At 48.2% G+C, this 24,462-nt stretch overlaps 1 protein-coding gene across 1 annotated transcript in view; it reads left to right on the forward strand.

Annotated features, from left to right (window-relative positions):
- The first annotated feature begins 8,273 nt into the window (after window positions 1-8,273).
- TENM4 (teneurin transmembrane protein 4) overlaps window positions 8,274-24,462 on the forward strand; it is a 499,427-nt gene continuing 483,238 nt past the window's right edge. Inside the window, 1 exon segment of the mRNA XM_045557253.1 lies at window positions 8,274-8,371. The gene's annotated coding sequence lies outside the window, so the exon portion shown is untranslated.

Below are 24,462 nucleotides of genomic sequence, written 5' to 3' on the forward strand. Positions count from 1 at the left end.
ACTACTGTCTCATAGAATCCTACAACGAGTAAAACCTCCAGTCAGAGAAAAGGCAGAGATGGGCCAGGCGCGATGGCTCACGTTTGTAATCCTATCACTCTGGGAGGCCGAGGTGGGAGGATCACTTGAGGTCAGTAGTTCAAGAACAGCCTGAGCAAGAGTGAGACCCTGTCTCTACCAAATACAGAAAAAATTAGCTGGGCCTGGTAGCAAGCACCTGTAGTCCCAGCTACTCGGGAGGCTGAGGCAGGAGGATGGCTTGAGCCCAGGAGTTTGAGGTTGCTGTGATCTATGATGACGCCGCTGCATTCTACCCACGGTGACAGAGCAAGACTCTGTCTCAAAAGAAAAAAAAAAAAGCAAAAGAAAAGGCAGAGATGGAGTAGATTTGTGAGTAGAGTTTTAAGTCTGTTTAGATTTGCCTTGTCCCTTTCTGCTGCTTCAGTCTTTTTCTCAGGCACGTGAGCGTCTCTCTCTCACTGCAGACCAGCTTTTCCTGCCGTGTGAGTTTCCTAGGGCTGACATAAAAAAGCACCATGTACCCCCATAATATGCTGAAAAAAGAAAAAAAAAAAACAGCAGAAACTGACCGTCTTGCAGTTCCGGAGACTGGCAGTCTGAGATCACGCCGTCAGCGGGCCCTGCTCCCTCTGCGGGCGCGAGGGGAGGGCCTGCTGCAGCCTCTGTCCTGGCTCCTGGCCGTTCCTTGGCTTGTGACAACAGAATTCTGGTCTTCACCTGGTGCTCTCTCTGTGTGCACGTCTGTCTCTGCGCCCAAGTTTCTCCCTTTTCATAAGGACACCTGTCATATTGGATTAGGGCCCACCCTAATGGCATCATTTTAACTTGATTACCTCTGGAAAGACCCAGTCAATAAGGCCCCATTCTGAGGTACTGGTGTTTGGACTCCAGCATATCTTTTTTGAAGGACACAAGTCAACCCATAACACCCACGGGGCCACCAATAGCTCCTAGTTTTTACATCTTACAATTTTCACTACATTCTCTTTCACTTCCTGTTTTCAAAAGCCCAGGGAAGAATTCTAACCCGTCTGTCTTCACTCAGGGTCTGATCTTATCAAGGGGAGCAACGGGACCAGAACTGTGTTGACCCATGTGTCTGTCAGATCGGCTAATTAATGCTGGGACAAGTCATCCCCCAAGTCATAGTGGCTTTGTAACAACAAAGGATCCCTTCTGCCTCTGTGGGCAGTAGAGGTGGTGGTGGGGGTGGGTTCTGCTCACTGGAGTCCGCAGGGACCCCAGGCCAGGCTGACAAACCATCCCAGCTGTGCTGAAAGGGGGCTCTGGAGGGTCTGGCGTTGCCCATGATGTCTTCCACCTGGAAGCGGTACACTTTTGCATACAACTCAGTGACCACAGTCAGCGACATGCCCCGTCAGGGTGGGCAACCCCTCTGTGCTCCCAGAAAACAGAGAGCTGGACCTAGGTGGCAGCAGCACGATGACTCTCACAGCCTAGTGGTGGCAGCAGTGGAAGGGGGTTCCCAGGAGGAGGGGACGCTCGCCAGGACAAGATGGCACTGCACAGGAAACTAGCCTTGGTGCTACAGGGGTGCCAGGCCAGGGGAAGAGCCACAAAGACAGTGAGGTGTAAAACCACTTCAGTTTGGCTGGAGCTTAAAGGGTCTCAGGTGAGCGTGGCTGGGGACTAGGCCAGAAAGGTGGCCAGGCGGGACGGTGATGAGACCTTCTTGCTCTAGGGAGGAGTTTGGATTTTGTCCCAAATACAATGGGGGAGCAATGAGAGCTTCATGCCAGGAAGAGCCAGGGTGAGGTTTGCATTTTAGAAGTAGCGCTGGCAATACGTAGGAAGGAGGCAAAGAGCACTAGGCCCGGGCAGAGGTCAGCCTACCCCTGGGACTTCCTGGTAGAGTCAACGAGCCTGGCAGGAGCGCAGTCAGCTTTGCGGGTGCGACAGAGATGGCTTCGTGGAAAGCTGGCACCTGCATTGTCTCCTGAGGCATAGACAAAGGAGGGTCTGGTGGCCGTGGAAGGAGCGGGGTGGATGGCTTTGCAGGCTGAGGACACTGCTGAGCAGAGGCCGGGAGGTCTGGGAGGACGCCTGTGCTTGAGAACTAGAGTTTGTGTTTGTCCTGCACTTTCAATTCCCAGAATTTTTGATGGTGTACTTGAAGAGCTTAAAGGCGGACATTGGTTAAATAAAAGCAAGTTTCAGAAAATTGATAAAACTCCCCAAAGATACCACAGACTTCATCAGGTTGCTTTTGAGCTCTTGTGGCCATTTGAGAACTGTTTCCTGCCCTTGCCAGCACTTCCTGTTAGGCCACTCTCATAGGCAGAGTTCTTGCACATCTCGTACAACTCCGATCTTTCTCTGGTGAGAGCCCAGTGTCTCTCGTCCTACTCCCAGGAGCTCGCGTGCTGGTGCCCACCCCACCGGTTCCACTTGACCCTCTGTCTGACAGATGTCCCTGCGATAGCACTGGTCCTCAGCCATTTCAAAAGTAAAGCTGCACGTGGTTCGGATTTTGGCAGCACACCTGTGAAGGATTCGTGGGCCGTAGTGTGCCGTGGCTATCATTGCACTTGTATGTACACAGAGAGAGAACCGCAAGAGGAAATATCGAGTGGAAACTAGGCCAAAAAAGGCAAGTGAGCTCTGCCCGGCTTCCCTGCACGGGTCCCGGCAAACAGACACATCCTCACCACGACATGTCCGGGGCTGGCTGGCTCAACCCACAGAGGACCAGTTAAGAAAACTTTTTCGGGCCTTCATGAATGAGGTCTCCCAGTTAAAAATTCATAGGAAGATTACATAAAACCATCTGCTGCCTTCATTTGCCCCTGTGTGCATTAAAAACGTGCAGCTGCTCCACACGAAACATTCCACCGCACCACGTGGCCCACGAGCTGGTCCTCGACGCTCAGGGCGCAGAGGAGGCCAGGTGGGAGGGGAGGTGGGGGCAGCACGCACAGGGATTTCCACCTGGATCTGAGCGTCTAGAGCAGGGCCTTCCAGATTTTTCCACCCCGTTGGCGTGCTCTCTGAAGGAGGTGCCGTGCTGTGTATGTAGCTGAGTTTCTCGGTGAGTTTCTGTGTGGGTGTGTATGTGTGTGGCTTTTTCTTTTTAATCTGAAAATTGTTCTTTGAGTCCACAAGCAGCAGCTGCAGCTGCCATAATTAAAATGAAATAACCTGCTTCCTTCAGTCCTTAGGGAGAAAGGCTTTAAAAAAAAATCCATATTCTAAATGGACTCAGGAATGGTGAATCTTTTCTTCTCTCCCTGTTTACTTGCAGCAAGTTTTACGGCTTTGCTTTTCTCTGGAGTCAGGAGAGGAGAAGGGAATTAACCTTTGCTGACTGTTTACCCTGACCCCAGGCACTATGCTTCATCGTTCCAAATTCACAGCCAGGATTTGAACACAGTTTTGATGCTTCTTTTCTTTCTCCTCTGCCATGCCCGCTTCCGGTGTCTCATTGGACCCCAGCTCTCTCTCACCTTGGTCTGGTTCTGTCCAGAGACCTGGAAGGATTGGCATTATTAAGATGTTATTGAATATGTTGGCACATATAATTGGCTTGGCTTAGAAATCAAAGCTCTTAGCAAAGTAACAAGGTGAATTAGTCCATGCTAATGATTTACATGATAATGAAGTGGTTTTCAGAGGATTGGCTGTCCTCTTGAAGGTGTTGCTTAAAGTCACTCTTTAAACCAGGCTGGGAATATAAAAATCCCAGAAGATCTGCAGACTCTGTCGTTTGTTTGGTTCTCAAAATAAGGTAGCTGCGTGCTGGGAATTGAAGACACAGTGGTCACTATCTTCAAGGAGCTCCCAGTGTGCTGGGAGAGAAAGATATAGAGACAAATAATTAGAAGACACTGGTCGTAAGGACTAGCTCAAGGGTATGGACAACTTGCTGCAGTTGCAGCATTTTTCTCTCCAAAAGTTCATTTCTTCACTTGGTAACTTTTTGAGGAGAAAAACAACCTCACCGAGAAAGCAATGCCCACAATGTTGAACATAAAAAGACAGAGAGAAATTAGTATACATTTTCATGTATGTACTAAGGGACTGGTACTTACTCTCTAATCCATTATTTTCATTCCCGTTTAATAATAGGCAAACCCAAGAAGCTCAGTGGTCTGCCACTGGGTGAGGTGGGATTCAGCCTCCACTCTGCTTCCCAAACCCTTGCTTTTGCCACTGTGCTGGGCTTCCTCTCAGAAAACCTGCACCCTTGATCGTCATGTACAGAGCACAGCTGTCACTGTGTGCCATGGTTAGAATGAGGAAATCTTTTTTCCCCCCTTAAACTGAGTTTTAATGGCAGGCATCTTGATGGGAGTGATTCAGGATCATCACCTCCAGGCGGCAGGTGCGATGATCCAGTTCCGAGTGCACTAGGAGTCCTCTGGGCAGGGAAGTCAGCCCAGAGCATAGCAGTGCTGGGTTTCCCCCTGGCATTCTGCATGGCCCCAGCAGATTCCTGGGTATCCAAAAGATGTTCCCCTCGGTTTCCGTGTCCGCTGCTCCTCTTACACACTGCTTAGCTGAGAATGGAAAGGCAAAAAGCAAGCACGTCTTGCCAGGGAAGAGGGTGGTTTCCTGCTGCCTTTGGAATTCTCTGCAACAGAATGCAGTTGGTGTTATTTGGAACCCAACTCGAGGCATCATCATATCTCCTTGATCTGTGGTCACTTTGGGGGAATCTAACAGCAGCAAAGGCAGGTGCTCTGCACTTAATTCCACCTGGACCCTCCTGAAAGGCAGCCCAGGAAACAAGCTGCACATACCCTTCAGCAGGCAGGAAATGCACGGGGATCGGGAAAACAGTTGTGTCAGGTACACAGGTGCCATGCACAAGGTCACAGCATGCTTTACGGCTCACCCAGAAAGGAAAAGGACAGGGTTTGGATCTTGTCACCCTGCTTCCTCGCTGGGGCAAGCGGCTTAGATTCCCCAAAGCCTCCTTTCTTCATCTGCAGGTGTGAAAGGATAATGCTTACCTCCTGCAGTTGTTTAAAAGGTTAAATGAGATCAAAGCACCTAACAGCCTTCCCAATCCCTAGCACACAAATAAATAGGAGTTTTCTGCCCCAGGTGCTTCCTCTTCCAATTCACATTGTGCGAGGCTTAACAATTCATCTTCCTGTAGCAGATCTCCAATTATGTCACATCTCCGCTCAACAGCCCTCGATAGCTCCCTATTACTCACTGAATAATGGCCACTTTCCCTCGCCTGGCATTCAGGGCCCTGCCTGTTGAGGCCCACATCCTCTGTCAGGTGTGATGTCCTCCACTTCCCTCTACACAGCCCGCACACTCTGGAAAGCTGAGCTACACACTCATTCTTTGTCATGCTTTCTCCCCCATGCCTCTGCTCCCTCATATGGAGTACCTGCCCTGTTCCCACGCCACCTCGTCAGCACTATGTCTAGTGCAAGGCTGAGCTTAAATGGCACATTGTCCAGTAAGTCCTCCATGACTTGCCAGCCAAGGTGATGTCTGTATCCTCTGTGTACTCGCTAGGTCTTATCTGCATCCTCTTACAAAACTGCCACAGATTGTGGTTCTTCGTGGCCATGTCTTATTTTCCTTGCCAGCCTGTGAGCTTCCTGAAGGCAAGATTTGCTTCTGAGTCATGGGTGTAACCTGCAAAGCATCTACCTCTCAGTATATGAATGAATGAGTGTGCAAATAAGTGAATGAGTGAATGCCATAATCCCTTCTTGACTAAATTTCACCATAATGGAGTGCTAGCGTATAAATACTTCTAAAACCTTTTCAGCAACACATGAGTATTTTGGTTTCATTTACTGTCCTCGTGTTGCTTACTAGAGGTACTTTGAAAAAGAAGGGATTTGAGGATGGGATTTAAAAAGGAAATAAACAGACTGAAGACAAGGAGATGAGGTTTTCCCTGCCGCCTTGGCAAACACAAGGCAGCAGAGGAGTGAGAACTGCGGTTCTGTAAGTCCGTCAAGAGCAGAGGGGCCACACGGCACAGGGGAGAAGCCAAAGCACAGGCTTTGGCCTGCAGCTGTGGGGTTGAGGGGGGACAGTGGAATCTCATGACCTAGCCAAAGGACGGGGAAGGACCTTGAGTGTTTCATCCAAGCATCAAACAGAGAAGTCACTGGATATGCCTAGGACCCAGCAGGCCCCCGGGGGCAAAACCAACAGCTCTGAGTCCTGAAATCCACAAGGCACTGCACACTCAGGGAGCGGCCCAGGCACAGGACAAAGCACCTCTGGCCTTGTCCATTGCTACAGCCAAGCAAGCCAGTTTCCCGCTGTCTTGGAACTTGGGGGATAAACTTCTAATGGGCAAGGCATGGTAAATAGAAATTAAAGGCTCAGTAGCCACTATTGCCTATTTGCAATGCATAAAATGATAGGTATATTCCTACTTAGTGTATTACCTACTTTTTATCTTAGTGGATATAATATGACTTATAAGGACTTTCCTAGCTCTACATCCAAACTGTGTCTTGTTAACGCTACTTGGGCCATTAGGTTTTCTCCCCTGGGTGTTCAGGAGCCTGACTCCCAAGGGTAGGCAAGGGACACTCTGTGCTAGGGCAGAGTTACTCTTTGTTTAGAGTAATGAGAATTTACAATAAAGAAACATGAAATGCAGATGAAGCTAACAAAATTTTACAATTAGGAGAACTTTGTTTTTAGTAGGAATTACCAGCAATTCCTCACCTTATAATAGACAATAATGTATTCTTAGCTAAGTTCCTAGATATATTTTACAAATATATACTCAGGATCTTCTCAAATAATGGCTTTTTTTTTTTTTTTACCTCAAATACCTATGTGTATGCTTCATGCCTTTTTCTTGAACCCAGTGGGTCTTTTGTATGAAAAGGCATTTTGCGGTATTCTGGATGGGGGAGTGTGGCAGTAAGGTGCAGAGGAAATGCACGGATCTTGAGTCTCTGAGGGCCTGGGTTCAAATCCCTGTTCCTCCTCCTCAATGATCTGAAGTAAATGACTTAAAGCCTTTCAGCCTCCTCTTACCCTTCTTTTGAGCAGAACAGGATTTCTTCTATTCATGGAAAAGCCTTTATTGCATACAGATACCCACTTAGGTCCTGGAGATGCTGAGATGAATCAAATTCATAGTCCTAGAATTCTAGGGGCAAAAGGGACCTTGCATGTTGCCCAGTTTAGAGCTTTCCTCTTTCAGATGAGAAAAATGAGGGTCAGAGAGGGCAAGTGATTTGCCAGAAGTTGCAATAAGCAGTTGAGCCAGAACCAGAATTCTTTTGTGTTAGGGCCTCTGCCCAGGTGACCCCAACACTCCCATGCGGTATATTACAGGGCAGATTGGCCCATTTCACAGAGAAAGTTGCTATAATAGAAGAGCATGGACTGGGTCATTTACAGAGAGAAGGAATTTACTGAGCTCACAGTTCTGGAGGCTGGGACGGCCGAGAGCAGGGCACTGGCATCTGGGGAGGGCTTCCTGCGGCTTCACCTCATGGCAGACAAGCAGCAGGACAAGCGAGCACGTGCCCAAGAGGCAGGCACAGGGGCCAGGCTCCCTTTATCACAAGCCCACCCCTGCAATGGCATCACTAATCCATTCACGAGGGTGGGGCCCTCACAGCCAAGCCCCTCCCATCAGGCCCCACCTCCCAACGCTGCCACTTTGAGGAATTAAGTTTGCAACACATAAACATTTGGGGGACACCCTCAAACCATAGCAGCAAGACACTGAGGTTCAGAGAGGACAACTGACTGACTTATTTTCCTGGTGAATCAGTGATAGAACTGTCACGGAGGTCACTGGTCCTAGCCCTCAGCCCTCAGCCCTGTGCTCCATTCCTCATCTATCCCCATCACAGCGCACAGTCAATTCATTGTTCGTAAAACTCTGAGTTCCGGCTCTGCTCCACGCCTCGTGCTGGGCACCCGGGTTGTACAGAGGGCAGATCTGCAGTCCTTGCGATTGCAGGGTTTGGGCCACCGGAGGAAACACACATGTAAACAATGACTATGAGACAAGACCGTTACTCCTACTGCACAAGTTGAGATGGGAGAAGAGAGGAAGGCGCAACTGAGCCTCCCAGGAAAGCTGCATAGAAGTGTTTGTGTGGGATTTGCAGGGTGTTTAAAATCCTACTTGTTTCTCGTCATTGCTGTGGACCAAGAACGAGCCTTATTTCCCCATGGTGTGCGTTTGCAATTACTGCCGGAGAGAGGTCTGTGAAAAAGGGTTGGGGCAACTCGCCACCTTGCTCAGCTGGATCTCTGCTTTCTGCTTCAACAGGAAGGATCCCTCCCCGTCCTCCAGGATCCAATGGCCTTGGAGAGAGGGCTGCAGGGCACACAGACACTGCTGACTCTTCAGAACATGCCGACATGGAGCCAGGTCAGTCCCCTTGTTCTGTTCTGCTTTTCTGTCATTAGCTGCAAACCTGTGACCTGGATGAGAAATGCCATCTTGGACTCTGGAATCATGCATATTTTTTGGTTGAAGGCTTTTGCCACTAGGCAGCATAAGAAGTGGAGGAGGTCAGGCCAGAGTGAAGGTGGCCTGCTCAGGGAGCAGGTGCAGTAGGACTGGTGGGTGGCAAAGGCTGCTGGAAACTAGGCTGGCAGGAGGAGTGGTGGGAGGGCAGGGGGGCAAGGGCCAGGCGTCTAGCAGGGGTGTGACGGCAGCGCTGGCGGTAAGGAGGCTACAGGCAGGTCCAGGACCACAGAGGTTGCAGTGGTGATGAGGGTGATTCTGGGGGCCAGGAGTCTGGCAGCCACCTCTGGAGCTGAGCTGGAGTGAGATCAGAGGCATAGTTGGGAATGGGGGACAGAGAGGAGAGGGGACAGCTGCCCAGGAGGCAGGTGGTCCAGCAGCCAAGTGCTGCAGCCAGGATGGCTCTCTGGAAGTTTTTCCTCATATTGCTGTGCAGGACAGCAATGACAAAAACAGTAGGAAATGCCTGGGTTTTGTGGGCAAAAGAGAACAATGTTTCGAGTAGAGAAGGAGCGTGGGTCAGAGAGGGGTGGGATTATAAACGGAGGCTGCCGTGGTGAGGGAGGCCAAGGAAGCAGAGGAAGGAGCCAGGAGAGAGGGAGTGAGCCCTTTATTGAAAACCTACTACGAACCTACTAGGTACCAAGAACTTTTTCTTATCCTGAGAGTGATCTTGGAAGTTAGAAGAATAAATCTTGTTAGGCTCAGTTATGCTGCAGGAATGACTGAACTCCACAATCTCAGTGGCTTCACATAGCAAAGGTTTATTTCTTGCTCACGCCCCGTATCTACCCAAGGTGGGCTCTGCTCCACCTGGTGACTCAGGGACCAGGCTGATGAAAGCTCTGCCACATTTTAGGTATATTGCCTGGAATATGTGGCCACCTTGGTCTCTGCAGCAGTGGAAGAAATCGCTGGAAGGTTGAGCGTTGGCTCTTAAATGCTTTGGTCCTGGAGTGACATACAACCCATTGGCCAGAACCAGCCCTGTGGTCCTGCCTGATTTCTAGGTTCTGGGAAATGTGGGAAAGATATGGACATTTGGGGAGCAGTAACTGCCTCTGCCACAGTAGACATTATTGTTTCCATTTTACGGGTAAGGATTGAGGCTCAGAGAAATTATCTTGTCAAAGTCTCCCAACTAAGAAGTGCTGGAGCCTGGACCTTGCATAGCCTCTGACTCAGGCATTTATTTAGTCATTCAGCGAAAACATAGTGAGTACTTACCACAGCCCAGCAGCCTGCTGAGCTCTGGGGATGCTACAAGGAGCAAAAACAAAGGTAGCCTCTGCTCTCGCCTTGAAAGATGTACAACTGCAGACAGAGATAAATGTTCTGCAGTAGAGATGTGGTTCTCCAAAGAGATCCATGTTTTGCTTTTCATATAGAGGGACAGGTAAAATGTGTCGCATTTACTGAGGCTTTGTGCCAAGTACTTGATTTGTGCATGTCGTGTGATTCCCACAACCCCAGGGAGTAGTTCTTACAATCCCATTTTTAAGATAAGAAAACTGAGGTTCACACATAAAGTAGGATAAAGCCGAGGGTAAACTCTTCAGCCTCAGCCAGGCTCATCAGATCTAGTCCCCCACAAGAAGTGTGGTCTCCTCTTCCTCCGCTAGGCCCCTCCCTGTCCCAGGCCATCCTCTCCCCGCTCCCCAGCAGCCTGCTGTGCTGTGCGGCATGAACACAGCTTCAGCTCTGATAGGCGCCTGGCGGAGCCCAGAGACTGGGTTGCTCATTCCATGTTGGTGCCGCCCACATAGCTGGGCCCACAGCGAGGCTTGTTGAACTCATCTAAATTGAAGGAAGAAAGACATTTTACAAAAATACCAGGTATTAGGATCTGAGTCTGGCAGGATGGGGTCAAACCTGAGCATTGGCACAGGCGGATTCTTCTGTCTGGAATGTTCTCCCCTTTCTCTCCAGCCTCATCTTCTGCCATCCCTCCCCTTGTGCTCCAAGCTGTCTACACTGACCCGATCACCTCTCCCCCTTCCTCAGCACTTGTGACCCCTCGTCCGTCCCCACGCTGGTGTGAGCACCGTCTCCGACTTGGATTATTGCAGTAATGTGGCCACCCTGGAGGGCCTGAGCACCAGAGCGTTTGCTGCTCAAGGAGCTGCAGGAGGCCAGAGGTGTGGGCAAGGTGGAGCAGAGTGGAGGTGAGGGCAGGGGTCTTCCCTTGTCCCCAGCCACCTGCACAAAGGCACAGTCCTCCCAGGCTAGTTCTGCCTGGGCCTTGCCTCTGTTTGAACTTTTCTGCATACCATTTACCTCCATCTGATGCATTATGTGTTACCAGATAAGTTTGATTGTCTATTCTCTGTCTTCTCTTATTAGAATATAAGCTCTATGAGGGCAGGGCCCTACTTTGTGCTGTTCCCTGCAGTGTTCTTGTGCCTGGGACGATGCCTGGCACACGGCAGGCACTCAGTAGATATAGACTGAATGAGGAGGAATGAATGAACAAATAATTGAGCAGATTCCATATTGCTACTTGCTTACACACTACTGTTCAAACCACCCAGGCTTTACGTACACTGGTCCTTCTTCCTGGAACGTCCCCACTGCCTTTCTCCCCCACGACTAGCTCATTTCTCACTCACGCACTCTGCCCGCCCAGGAGGGTGAAGTCCCTGCAGCACATGACACAGGCATTATCCACCCATCCCCGGGAGCCTGGGACTTTCAAGGACCTGTTTTTGAACCCCAGTGCCTGGCACACAGATGGGACCCAGTTGTCCTGAGTAGAATGGACCAGGCACCACCTGGGGTTGCACCCGGGGGTCCCTTTCCTCCTCCTCTGCCTGTCCCCATGTCCCCCAGTCAGGAGGCGGAGCCCTTGCTGCCAGCTCAGCCTCCTCCTTCTCAGCGCCTGCCTAGGAGATTAGAAGGAGGAGGTAAATGGGACACTAATGGAATTCAGAGAGAAAACTAAATCGGGAGGTGTTGCAAACACTGCAGAGGAGGGAGACGTGATGTAAAAGGATCTCTCCGGGGTGGGAGGGAGCCTGGGGGTGGAGAGAGCCCTGGAGTTGGCCTCACACCGGCTCTCCTGTGACACCCACCTGAGGGGTGACCCGTGAGAGTCACTCAAGGGGCTTCACTTGCTAGTCTTTAACTTGGGGGTCATTTAATTGATTGACTCATTCATTTAGTCATGCCTTCCCACCTCCTTGCCAAAAAGGATTTGAGTAGGTTAACAATTTTAACTTAATTAATTAATTGACACGAAGAACATGTAATGAAAAATTTAAGGTAGAAAGGGAGACAAAAGGGAAGCGGAGAAGAAAAAGAGATGAACGGGGCCACTCAGAAAAGGGGTTCCTGGGAAGGGGGCTGCAGACCAGGGTCTTGGGGATGGCACAGGCCCTTGTGACAAGCAAACGGGGCCACGGGTGCTAAAGACCTTTAGGGGTGGAGCCACTCTGGTCACACAGTGTCACGACGACCAGCGTGTTAGAGCACCTTCAGATCCATTGTCCATTCTTTCAGTTATAGGCACTGACTGTCTGCTTTGTACCGGGGTGTTTTTCTCTTTCTTGCTCATTCAGTGCTCACAGCACCTTGCAAGACAGTATTTTAAAGCTCATTGTAGAGTTTAGGCTACAGAGTTGAGGCACAGAGACACTGAGTCATCACTTCAGCAAACTGTGCTGGGGCAACCAAATATCCACATGCAAAGGCATGAAGTCAGACCCTGGACCCCTTCCTCACACCGTATACAAAATTTAACTCAGAACTGATCCCGGCAATGGGCAGAAATTGCTGCCTGAGAAGGCTGCCCAAGAAGAGAGACACACTTTGTCCCCCGCTGCCTTCCTCACAGCACACCCTAAAGCAGCAGTTCTCAAACTTTCTCATTTCAGAACCCTGTTTAGGCCGGGTGCGGTGGCTCATGCCTATAATCCTAGCCCTCTGGGAGGCCGAGGCAGGTGGATCGCTCAAGGTCAGGAGTTCGAGACCAGCCTGAGTGAGACCCTGTCTCTACTAAAAATAGAAACAAATTATCTGGCCAACTAAAATATACATATAGAAAAAATTAGCCGGGCATGGTGGCGCATGCCTATAGTCCCAGCTACTGGGGAGGCTGAGGCAGTAGGAATGCTTAAGCCCAGGAGTTTGAGGTTGCTGTGAGCTAGGCTGACGCCACGGCACTCACTCTAGCCTGGGCAACAAAGTGAGACTGTGTCTCAAAAAAAAAAAAAAAAAAAAAGAACCCTGTTTAACTCTTCAAAAATTATAGAAGACCCCAAAGAGTTTTCATTACTGTGCTTTATATCTATCAGAATTTATCATACTAGTAATTAGCACTGAAAATGTTAAAACTGTTATTTATAGCTTACTTAAAATAACAATAGTAAACCTTTACATTGGCATACATAACACACCTTTATGAAAAATGAATTTTCCAAAACAAAAAAAAAACCCAGAAATGAATGGAGTGACATTGTTTTATATTTTAGCAAGTCGCTTTAATGTTTGGCCTAATAGATGTACCTGCTTCTGCCTTCAATGTGGAAATCTCCACTGTATACTCATAAGCGAGTAAGAATGAAAAGGGCAAATAACGTCATAGCATTATTATAAATAGTTTTGACCTCCCAGACTTCCTGAAAGTGTTGGGGACCTTCAGGGATCCCTGAGGCACACTTTGAAAACCGTGGGTACAAGAGGTGAAATTCTTACCACAGAGTCCAGCAGGGAGTGGAGAAATCGGCTGTGACTCTGGTGCAGAGAGGAAGGGAAGTGAGAACAGTCTCAGTGGAGAGGGAATAGAATTTTCCTGGAATGAGGCCTGGCTGCTCTGGGGAGGCCCCCGTGATATTCTCCTGGCTCAGAATGCTTCCTTCCCTCTTGGCCTATTTAGCGGAATCCTCCTCGTGCTTTAAGGTTGCATTGGTGTGACTGCTCTGGGACAGCTTTCTTACCAACTTGAACATCCGAGGTTGGGCTGAGCTCTCTCCCACACTCACACCGTGGTGGCTGCCGCAGGGCGTGAGCATTCAGCAGAAGAGTGGTCAGAGGTGGGTTCCAGAGGGGGCTTGGGGCCTATTGGTGGAAGGCTGGCGAGGAGCTGGGACATTTTTTGATTGTTGTTTAAGAAGTGAGAAGCCATTGAAAGTTTTTGCACAAGCATCTCCTTGATGGTATACACATGTATGTATACAGAGGACCAGGGTCACCAATGGGCAGATAAAAGTCATCCACTACTAATGCTAACTCATTAGCAAATAAAGTCACGTCTGTTATTTAGGGGAAAAAAGGGGGAAATGAGAAAAAAGAAGACGAAAAGAAACCAACAGCTTCTGACCACTTACTATGTGCCAGGAATCTATCATGTCATCTTATCATCACAACAGTGAGGTGGTATTTTCCCCATTTTACAGATGAATAAATTGAGGCTTTCTCCCTTATTTCCCCCACCCGGCCCCACCCCAGGATACCTTGCTAGCAAGTGGCAGAGCTGGGATTCAAACTCCAGACTCAGGTCAGTCTGCCTCTAAGGCCCATGGCTCCTTTTCCCACTACTCCACAAGGGCTTGGCACCATTTGTTTGGCCTAGAGTGTTTACTGCTGCTTGCTGCTCTTTTGAAAAATGTGTTTCTATCATCTCTCTCCAAATATACTTTTTAGCTCTTGGAAAGTTGAACAGGAACACCAATAATGCTTCTTTGCTCCACACTTTTGACATCTACCATGGCAGCTTCCATGGAGCCAGCAGACAATCCATCTCCCCACTTTCATATTGCTTGCTTTTCATAGATGATATGACCACAATTAAGATGTAAACCCTGAGTTGCTATTAACTAGAGGTACTAGTAACTCAGAAATTATTGAGTGGTCATGCCCTGCCAGAACCCATCCTGGTTGGCAGTGGGAGCCTGGAAACTCAAGGGAATTGAGATAGATATATTTTTTCTCAGGGTCTGGTTGAAGAAATAATCCTAATATGGGACACCCTAGTTCCTGTCTAAACACTGAGTAAGGCGGACAAGCCTTATAAGGCTAAGTGTGTATCGTGACATGGTGCCAGTGATGTCTGTCGAGCAAGGATAAATGAACATTTACTGAACTCTTGCTATGGCTTATTCTCTGTGTTAGGCACATTGCATGTTTTATCTTCATTATGGAAACCTATACATTTTGGCTCTATGAGACAGAAATATTCCCATTTCCAGGGATCGAACTGAGACACAGAGAAGCATCTTGCTCAGGGACATACAGCTGCTACATGGTGAAGCTGGAGTTTGAAGCCAGGTCTGTCTGTCTTGTCCTTTGGGAAGACCGTACTGTCCTCCACAAGCAGAGAACTGCCGAGTCTGACCTGGCAGGGTGCCGTGCTCAGACTGGCGAGGCTGGAGCAATCCTCAGCAGCGCTGCAGTGGCCGCTGCAACCCCGTGCTGGTTTCAGGCTTCCTTCCCAGACCATGGAACCTTCCTAGGCTTCTTTTCTTTCCCAAGTTTGCACCTGCAGTCTTCACCCGGAACACCCGGGATGCACACAGCCTTCCATCATCTTCCAGCACCCAGTATTTGCTTCATTAATATTCCAGGACCAACTGAACACATGAATAGTCTTAGGAAGAAAGAGCAATTCACCTAAGATGAAATCCAAAAGCTGCTACAAATTGAGCTTGAAACTCAGGAGTTTCCTATTTGCTCAAAAAAGAATCTCTGTGAGAGAACCATTTCTGGTCCCAGCCTCCTACACTTTGGGAAGCCATAACCAGGCAGCTGTGCAGGCCAAGTGTGGGTTCTGCCCTTTCCCAAGGCCAGCCAGGGCTGGGGTGAGCAGAGTGAGCGCAGCCGCTGCTGTGGATGTTGCTGCCCATACAAAACCCCTTTGATGTGGTCCTTATTTACCTGTCCTGCCTCCCGGGAGTGGTGCCACTGCCATCCTGGGTGTGTGTTCAGAATGGTCACAGAGCCATTTATAAGCCATGTGCCTAGTTTATTTGCAATGGGAAGGTCAGTGTCATTGCCCTTGGTGGATTCAATCCTCCTAATCCTAGGGCTGGCTTTCTGCGGCTGATTGCATCTGTGGCTGCATACCTTGGTGGCCAGGACAGCCAAAGCAGCTGAGGTCGTGGTCTGAGGGCCCATTTCCAAGGCTGGGGACCTCCATCACTGTACTGCCTTGACTTACCCACTGTGAAGTGAATGTATTTAGACATCTTCTACCTCCCATTGCTTTTGTGAAAGTTCCTCTAATGGAAAAGAGCAATGAGTCAACAAGAGGCACAGAATCCTTTGTCTGCTTGGATTCTAACCATAGTGGAAAAGCAGAGTGTGCAGAAAACACTCCAGGGGTGAGAACAGGCATTTGTTGAGTACCTATTAGATATCAGCCACTGTGCTAGGCATTTCACAGTCCATTTAACCCTCACAAGTACCAGATGAGCTCAGCATTGTTATTCTGATTCACAGATGGGGCCCTGGAGCCTCAGAGAGGGTCAGTGACTTTAGTCACACAGCTAGGAAGTGGGGGAGCCTGGAATTGAAGCAAGGTCATTTGCAAAGCCCAACTTCTTCCCACTGGGTTGAAAATAATAACAAGAACAGCAGCATTAAGAACTACCATTTGTGACATGCTCACTCTAAGCCTGATTTGCGTTAGCTCATTTAATCCTCACAACAACCCAGCGATATTAGGTACTCGTATCATCCCCATTTCATACATGAGGAAACCAGGGCATAGAGGAGTGCTTTCAGAATGGGTCATTTTCCAAAAATGGGTGTTCAGAAGGTAAGCCCCAGCAATTCGTCACTGTTTGCTACTGTCATAAATAGCTCTTGTCTAAATCAGCAAAGGCCTTGCTCAAAGATGTAGTTAATGATATCTGGGATTGATAATTGACTTCATGGTGTTCTTGCTGCCCCACTGGAATGGGCATTCTTGTTGCTGTTGATAGTGTATGCTAGCCACTGGGCGCCCCATGCTCCAGGAGACTCCTGGTAAGTCAAGAAATCCTGGAGCTGGAAACCCAGGATGTCACAGTGGTAGAGAACAGGCTCTGGAATCAGACCGATAGGATCCGATGCTAGCATACCAGCGTTGGACACTGGGCAAGTTAGTTAATCTCCCTGTGCTTCAGTTTATAGAATCAGACTTAGGAGGTGATCTAGTTCCACTTTCTATTTGCAGATGAAGAAACTGAGGCCCAGAGACAGGCAGGGATTGGCTCAAGTCACACAGCATTTCACTTTTCTGATGTCAAGGCCAAGGTGCATTCTGATGCTGCCAGCCGGATTTGGAACAACAGCCTGAGGAAGCCCACACATCAGTCTCATTTCTAGCACTTTTAGTTAGTAATCTTTCAAGCTCTAATACTTTGTCTTTTTTGATAGTCTGTTCTTTTTTGATGCTTTCACTACCCTTATATACTTCTTTAAATATTGTACACATTTGTTTTCTGAATCTGATCATTTTGGTACCTCTAGTATTTGGAGGTCTGATTCTTTTGTTCATTATTTCTGCTTTGTCTTGCTCCCTCTCCCACTTCCATTTTGAGAACCACTGGTATAATTTAGGCATTCTCATTAGGAGCCATCTCATTCTCAAGGGGGAAACGTTGGTTCTTATGGGTTGGTTGGGGACTGAAAAAATCTTAGGACCATGGTTTGTGGTCCTCCAAAGGGCTGCAGTATATAAACACATACAGTATATCTGCAGTATTAAAATTTGATAGGAAAGGTGGGATTTGGAAAAAAAGGAAAGTGTATACAGGCCCTGTTGGTGGGATGGGAAGGTCGTAATGAAAAGAAGGATTGAGAAGCACTGCTATAACAGAATAAGCAGTAACATTGCAGCCAGATAACACCCAAGTTCAAATGCTGCCTCATTTAACAACCTATATAACCTTGAGCAAATTAATCAATCTCTCTGTGCCTCAGTTTTCTTATTTATAAAATGAAATAATAACACCTCCTCTCATTAGATTGTTCTGAGGACTAAAGGAAATAATATATGTAAAGCTCCTACCACTTAGTAAGTACTCAATAACTGTTATCGTGTATTAGTCCCCTACTCCCATGCAGCCCAACACGCACATGTTCAGGAGAGGGCCTATGGCTCATGCTTGTAATCTCAGCACTTTGGGAGGCTGAGGCAGGAGGTTTGCTTGAGGCCAGGAGTTTGAGACCAGCCTGGGCAACATATCGAGACCCCCATCTCTACAAAAAAAAAAATTTTTGAATTATCCAGGTGTAATGGCACACACCTATAGTCCCAGCGACTCAGAAGGCTGGCCGGAGGCTCACTTGAGCCCAGGAGTTTGAGGCTGAGGTGAGCTGTGATCACACCACTGCATGTCAGCCTGGGCAAGACCTTGTCTTGAAGGGGAAAAAAAAGAGAGTCTGTTGAGGGAATTGCTTTTCAGACAATAAGTGCTGTGGGCATGAATAGCATCCACAGGAGAGTTCCCCTCTCTGGGACCAAATAAATGTACGATGTCCCAGGAGTTCTAGGAAATACCTAAGAGAGGGATGGGGTGATCCATTTAGGGTTATCAAAGACAATATTTCCTGGTTCTTCCTTCATAGACACAATTAATATTCAACCTGTTTGGAGAAATTCATGTCAGGGAAGCTGAGAAGTCCAGATGGAGTTGAGTCTTTTCAGTGATTATCTTTTAAGGGGGGAGAGTTTGGGGTTTCCCAATGGGTTTCAAGTTCATCCGGGGCCCTCAACTTGAGCTCCTGGCCTCCAAGGTCTCTGTAACACCATTTGGGGAAGAAAGTGTTGAGCCAGGCGCAGGCAGGTGCAGTAGTAGGCGAGTGGCCCACCTGAGGAAGGAGGGGCTGGAAGGCGGCAGAGAGGGTTGAGAAAGGAAGGTCGGATGGCCCTTCTTTCTCCCTGCAGCTCCCTGCTGCCCTCTGTCAGCGTCCTCATGTGCCCCGGGATGGAGGGGTCTACATATATTAGAATTACCTGAATAATGCCTGGTGCTTAACAGGCCCTCATTACATGTTTGTTGAATGATTAATTCTATCCCCCCAATAACTATGACTAGCATTATTATTTTACTATACTATCTCTTTTAACTCTCACAGCAACTCAACCATTATTTTCATCATCATCCCCATTTTATGTTAAATAGATGAGGAAACTGAGGCTGAGCGAGGCTAGGACATTGCCCCAGATGACTGAATCGCTTGCCCTCCACGCCTGAGCTCACATCTGCCCTGACACTCTGGATCTTCTTCAGGGCGGGGCCGGAGGCTGATTCCGTTCTGAATCCCAGTGCCTGGCCCAGGGAAGGAAGGGATGAGCATTCCTTTCCAGCAGTGAGCGTGGCCATCTCTCTCCTCCAACCCGTCAGAGCCATCCTCCCAGCATGGCTGCCACCTCTGACTCCCATCTGGGCGCGTCCAAGTCAGGCGTGACAGGCGAGTTGCCTCTGCCATGTTGCTGACACACGGGAGACAGCACCCAGCCTGCGTGCCAGGGAGTGCTGCTCTGTCCTGCAGAGCCAGGCAGGGGGGCCCTTTCTCTGACTCCAGCTCTGTTTCCCTGCAACACCTGTCCTCTGCGGCGAGGAACAGCGTTTGAGTGGTTCATTGTCTCTGCCCAGAACATGTCAGGGCACCGGCCTAGCAAATCCAAATGTGGGCTGGAGGAACACTCTGCAGCTCCTCACCCTCCTCCAGCCTCAGCCTCCCCCCTTCTCATTCTTCTCCCACCACCGACAGAAACATATACACACAAGAAAGAGAGTCGGGAGGGCCTGGAGATGAACTAGGTTATAAAATGATCTCTTGCTTTGTAAAGCCTGTTGCAGTTGGCCAGTATTTCCTGTCTGTTCTCTTGGGGGCCTTTGCAGCAGCCCACCGAAGGGTGAGGGGATGCCATTGCCATCTCAGCTGGGGAGATGAGGGTCTGCTCAGCCCTGGGCACTGCGGGTCCTCCAGAAGGAGTGGCAGGGCTGGAGGGACCTCTGGTGTCTTCTCATCCAACCTCCTCTCCCAACGTAGGCCCAAGGAGGGAGGGAGCTCTCCACAGCTCACTCAGGTGGCAAGGGACAGAGCCAGGCCTTGCACCCAGAACCCACTGACAGCAAAGGCTGTGTCCTTTCCTCCCATTACACGGTGACGTCTCAGAGAAGGGAGCAGGGGGTGTGCCAGGGTCTAGCCCTGGATGGCCACATGGGTCCAGAGCAGTCCGTAGAACCTGGGGAGCCTTGAGAACTACAGCATCCAGGTTTGGAGAAATACTTGCCATTAGGCTTCCTTGTGCTTGTGTCTTGTCTTGGAGGCCATAGGAATGTCTCTGATCCAGCCGTGCCCATTGGAGGGTCAGTGTGGGGAGATGGAGCAGGAAACACTGTGGAGAAAGGATGCTTCCTGTGTTGGTTTGGCAAACTCAGCAGGTACCTTCTGTTATGGCAAAAAATGTTGCCTGATTCTCCAAAACAAGCTTGATATTAGTTCACCAAAATGTTGATATGCAAAATCAAGACTAGGCACAGAAGAATAATGAGAAAACCAAGGTGCTGGGCCTTCAGAGACGTCGAGGAGGGAGCTCGAGATGGCCTCTGGGGTAGCGTTCCTAAAACAGCTTTGCTGTGACCCTCTCTAGTTAGTCACTGTCTGTGGCTTCCCATTGCTGTCCAGAGAAGCCCAAACTTCTCACAGTATTGCAGAAGGCCCAGCGTTATCCCTTTTTGCTGAAGAGTTTATCACAAGTGGCAAGGACCTCAGGCTCTGGGTTCCAATCTTAGCTCTCCTACTTCTGGAGTATGTCACCTGGAGCAAGTTACCTAACCACCCTGTGCTTCTATGCTTTTATGTATAAATTCCTATCACAATAATAATAATAAAATAATGTTTCGTTAGGGTCAAATGAGATAATACACCTGAAGCTCTTGGCAGGGCCCCTGGCCTCAATCAATGTTAGTTGTGATGATATTAGCAGCAGCAGCAGTAGTAGCTTTAATAGCAGTGCTTCCTGCCCTCTGAGCCTTTACAAATGCTCTTCTCTCGGGGTGGGCACTGCTCTGGATACTTTGAACCTGTCAAAATCCCACTCACTCTCTGGGAGGTGAACTGGCAGGTGGCAGCCCCTGACCTCGCTGGCTGGTTGCCTTGTTCCTGCCTCTGTCCCACAGCGGGTAGACACAGCACCTCCACGGCCTTCCCAGCATGTGCCACCATTCTCCGGGCACATGGGGCATTTCCACATGTCCCAACTAGGAGCTCTTGAGGGCAGAGACGCATCTGAGCACCAGGCAGGCCCCCAGTGGAGGTTCATAGCATGAATTGGCCACTGGCCCCCACTCTGCCCAGGACTAAGGATTTCACAATTGGCATTTGCAGGGATTCAGGCAAAGAAGGTTAAAGCTACGTGTGAGGGATGGAGAGGTGCACAGGAAGCCTGTCTCCCCTGCACCTGGCAGTCACAGGCAGGATCAGGACCTCATTCTCTACCCATTGGCAACAAAAGTCCCAAACAGCTTTGACCACAAATTGGAAGGAAGTTTCCAGTCCCCTCCGCTTGGCCTTCTGTATTCCAGCACTGTGCAGGCGGCCACTCTGCTGCAGTTCTGGGTCTTTCTCAAGGCCCTCCAAGAGATGCCAGAGTTCATTCCGTCCACCTTTAGCACTACCTTCTTTTCCTCTGCTTTCTTTCTGATTTCCCCATTTGGGGGCAGCCTGCCCACACACCCAGGCAGGGGAAAGGACTCTGCAACCAAAGGGGGTTTCCTAAGCACTTGCCCCAGAGGCTGAAGGACTTGGACAGGCTTCTTTGCTCCCACATAAGGCCTAGAACCTTGAAGCAAGTGGACACATAGGCCCCACTTCCCGAACGCCAGACCTGCCAGTGGCCCGGAGCTTGGGCCCCGCTGTCAGCCTGAGCCCTGCACTCTGGGCTGTCCTCTCTTCAGCACGGTCGTTGCACGGGGCTGGGTCAGCACTAGCAGTGCCCCCTTTCTCTCTTCCCTCCTTTATTTCAATCAGAAAATGCTCTTTTTTCTAAAAGTAGTATGGAAAAAATAATGTGGTGAAAAGGCACCACCCAGCTGAAGGCTTAAAACATTATAGCTATTGTAATAGCCAAAATTTGGAATTAGCTAGACGTCCTTCAGCAGGTGAATGGTGACTGAGCTGTGCTCCGTCCCTACCATGGAATGCTACTCACCACTAAAAGGAATGAGCTCTCCAAACATACAACAGCTTGCATGAATCGCCAGGGAATCGTGCTGAGCAAGAAAGAGCCAATTTCAAAAATTTAGATACTGTGTAATTGCACTGAGTTTTGAAATGACAAAATTTTAGAAATAGAGAACAGGTTAGTGGTTGCTGGAGTTGCGGAACTGCACCCGGGGTAGGAGGGAGGTGGGTGGGGTCATGAAAGGGCAACGTGAGAGATGCCTGCGGTGACGGACACATTCTCTATCTCAGCCGTGGTGATGGAGACACAAACATATACAGCTGATACGATTGTATAGAACGTAACACATACACACACGAATGCAAGCAAAACTGGGAAAATTGGAGTAAGATTGGTGGGTCGTATCAATATCCTTATCCTGGTTCTGACAGTATTTTATACTTTTGCAAAATGTTATCATTAGGGAAACTGGGCAAAGTACACAAGGGCTCCCTCTGTATTATTTCTTACAACTTCAGGTGAATCTACAATTATCTCAGTACAAATTTTAGCTAAACAAATGAAAGAGATATGGCAAGTACCTCCTTAAAAGATACATTATAGGTGCAATTGAAGGCCCCAGGGTATCCCCCAATCTCATTCTTCTCCTTCCTAAGAGTAAGCCAGTATCTGGAATTTGGTATTGATCATTCTCACATGTTTTTATATTTTTACTACATGTGTATGTACAGTATCCACAAATTATAGATAATATTGTTTGGTGTATCTTTGAACTTTATATAAATTATATTTTGTTGGAATTTATCACTGTGTATTATCAATTGTGTGACTGTAACACTCATCCTTTCTCTTGCTGATGGACTTGGTTGGTTATTTCCAGTCTTCTGGTGTGAGCGGCACTGCCGTGGATGTTCTTGCTTTTGCCCCTTGTGCTCCTCTGCAAGAGTTTCTCCCCACTGTGCCCTAGGAGAGTGCAGGACAGCTGGGTCACAGGGTGTGTGCGTCTTCAGCTCTTCTAAACACTGCCACGTTTCTTCCCAATCCTTCCCAGCCCCTACCTATTTCTTCTTTCTCAGCACTGCATCGGCATAGCCGTGGCTCTGCATTCTCACCATCGTGGGAATGTCAGGCTTGAGTTTTTCCCAGTCCAGTGGGTGTGAAATGGCATCCTACTGTTTTAATTTCCTCGGCTGATTCTACCATGAAGCATGGTTATCGGTGTCCACATCTTATCTCCCCACCCAGACTCCCAGGATAGGTGCCCAGCACATAATGGGGGCTCAAGGTTTGCTGAATGAGTAAAAAAAATAATTCCAGATGCTTTTGCTTGGAAGAGTTATGGTTACTTTCTTTTTCTTCCTTTCATTCTTTTTGTTAATATTTAATCATCACTTTTTAAAAATAACAGCTTGATTGAGATATAATTGACATGTCATACAATCCACTCATTTAAAGTACCTGATGCGATAGTTTTTAATATTTACAGAGTTGGGCAACTGTCACCACAATCAATTTTAGAACATTTTCATTATTGCCCCCAAAAGAACCCATACCCGTTACAGTCACGGCAGATTTCTCCCTAAGCTAACACCCCCTCCCAAACCTCCACCCACCATCCCCACCCCCTTCCAGCCAGGCGTAGGCAACCATGAATCTACTTTCTGTCTGTATAGATTTGCCTATTCTGGACATTTCATGTAAATGAAATCATGCAATATGTGATAACTTGTGACCGGCTTCTTTCACTTGGCAAGTTTCCAAGGTCCATCCATGTTGTAGTCTGTGTCAGTACATCATTTCTTTTTGTTGCCAAATTCAGTAGCCCCCCTTATCCAAAGTTCACTGTCCGCAGTTTGTTTCTCATGGTACAGTACAGCAAGATACTTTGAGAGAGAGAGAAAGAGAGACCACATTCATGTAACTTTTACTACAGTACAGTTGGCCCTTCGTATCCATGGGTTTTGCATCCATGGATTCAACCAACCGCAGGCAGATCAACATCCACAGGTGCAGACATACTGTGCCATTCTATATAAGGGAGTCGAGCTTTCTCTGCAGGGAGTCTTGGAACCAATCCCCCACTGATACAGGGGTCTGGCTGTATGTTATAATTATTCTATTTTATTGTTAATTATTTCTAGTTATCTCTTACTATGCCTAATTTATACATTAAACTTTATCATAGGTATGCATATATATGAAAAAAGCATGGTATATATAGGGTTCAGTACTATCCACGGTTTCAGGCATTCATGAGGCATTTCAGAACGTATCCTCTGTGGATAAAAGGTGATTACTGTGATAACCCATTGTATGGGTGTACCATATTTCACTTACCCATTCATCAACTGATGGACATTGAGTTGTTTTCACTTTTATGCTATTATGTATAATGCTGCTATGAGCATGTGTGTACAAATTTTTATGTGGACATGTTTTCCTTTCTCTTGGGCATAAATATAACTAGGTGTTGAATTGCTGGGTCCTATGGTAACTCCATGTTTAACCATTTGAGGAACTGCCAGGATGTTTGCAAGTGGCTGTAGCATTTTACGTTCCCACCAGCAGTGTATGAAGCTTCCAATTTCTCCACATTCTCGTCAACACTTGTCATTAACTGTCTTTTTGATTGTAGCTCCATCGTGGGCTTTTGAATCAAGCAACATGGGTTAGAAACCCATTCTTGCTGTTTACTAGCTGTGATATCATAATTAACTTTTCCTTCCATTTTCTTCCTCTGTAAAATGAGATTAATAATACCAACTTTGCAGGACAGTTGTGAGAACAGGTTAAATAAAACAATTGGTTGGTAAAGCCCTTAGCAGTATGGGATGCAGTTGGCTCTCTTGGGAACAGAGTGACAGTGACAGCTTAT

The sequence above is a fragment of the Lemur catta genome, chromosome 7, assembly GCF_020740605.2.
Source record: "Lemur catta isolate mLemCat1 chromosome 7, mLemCat1.pri, whole genome shotgun sequence".
NCBI lineage: Eukaryota > Metazoa > Chordata > Mammalia > Primates > Lemuridae > Lemur > Lemur catta.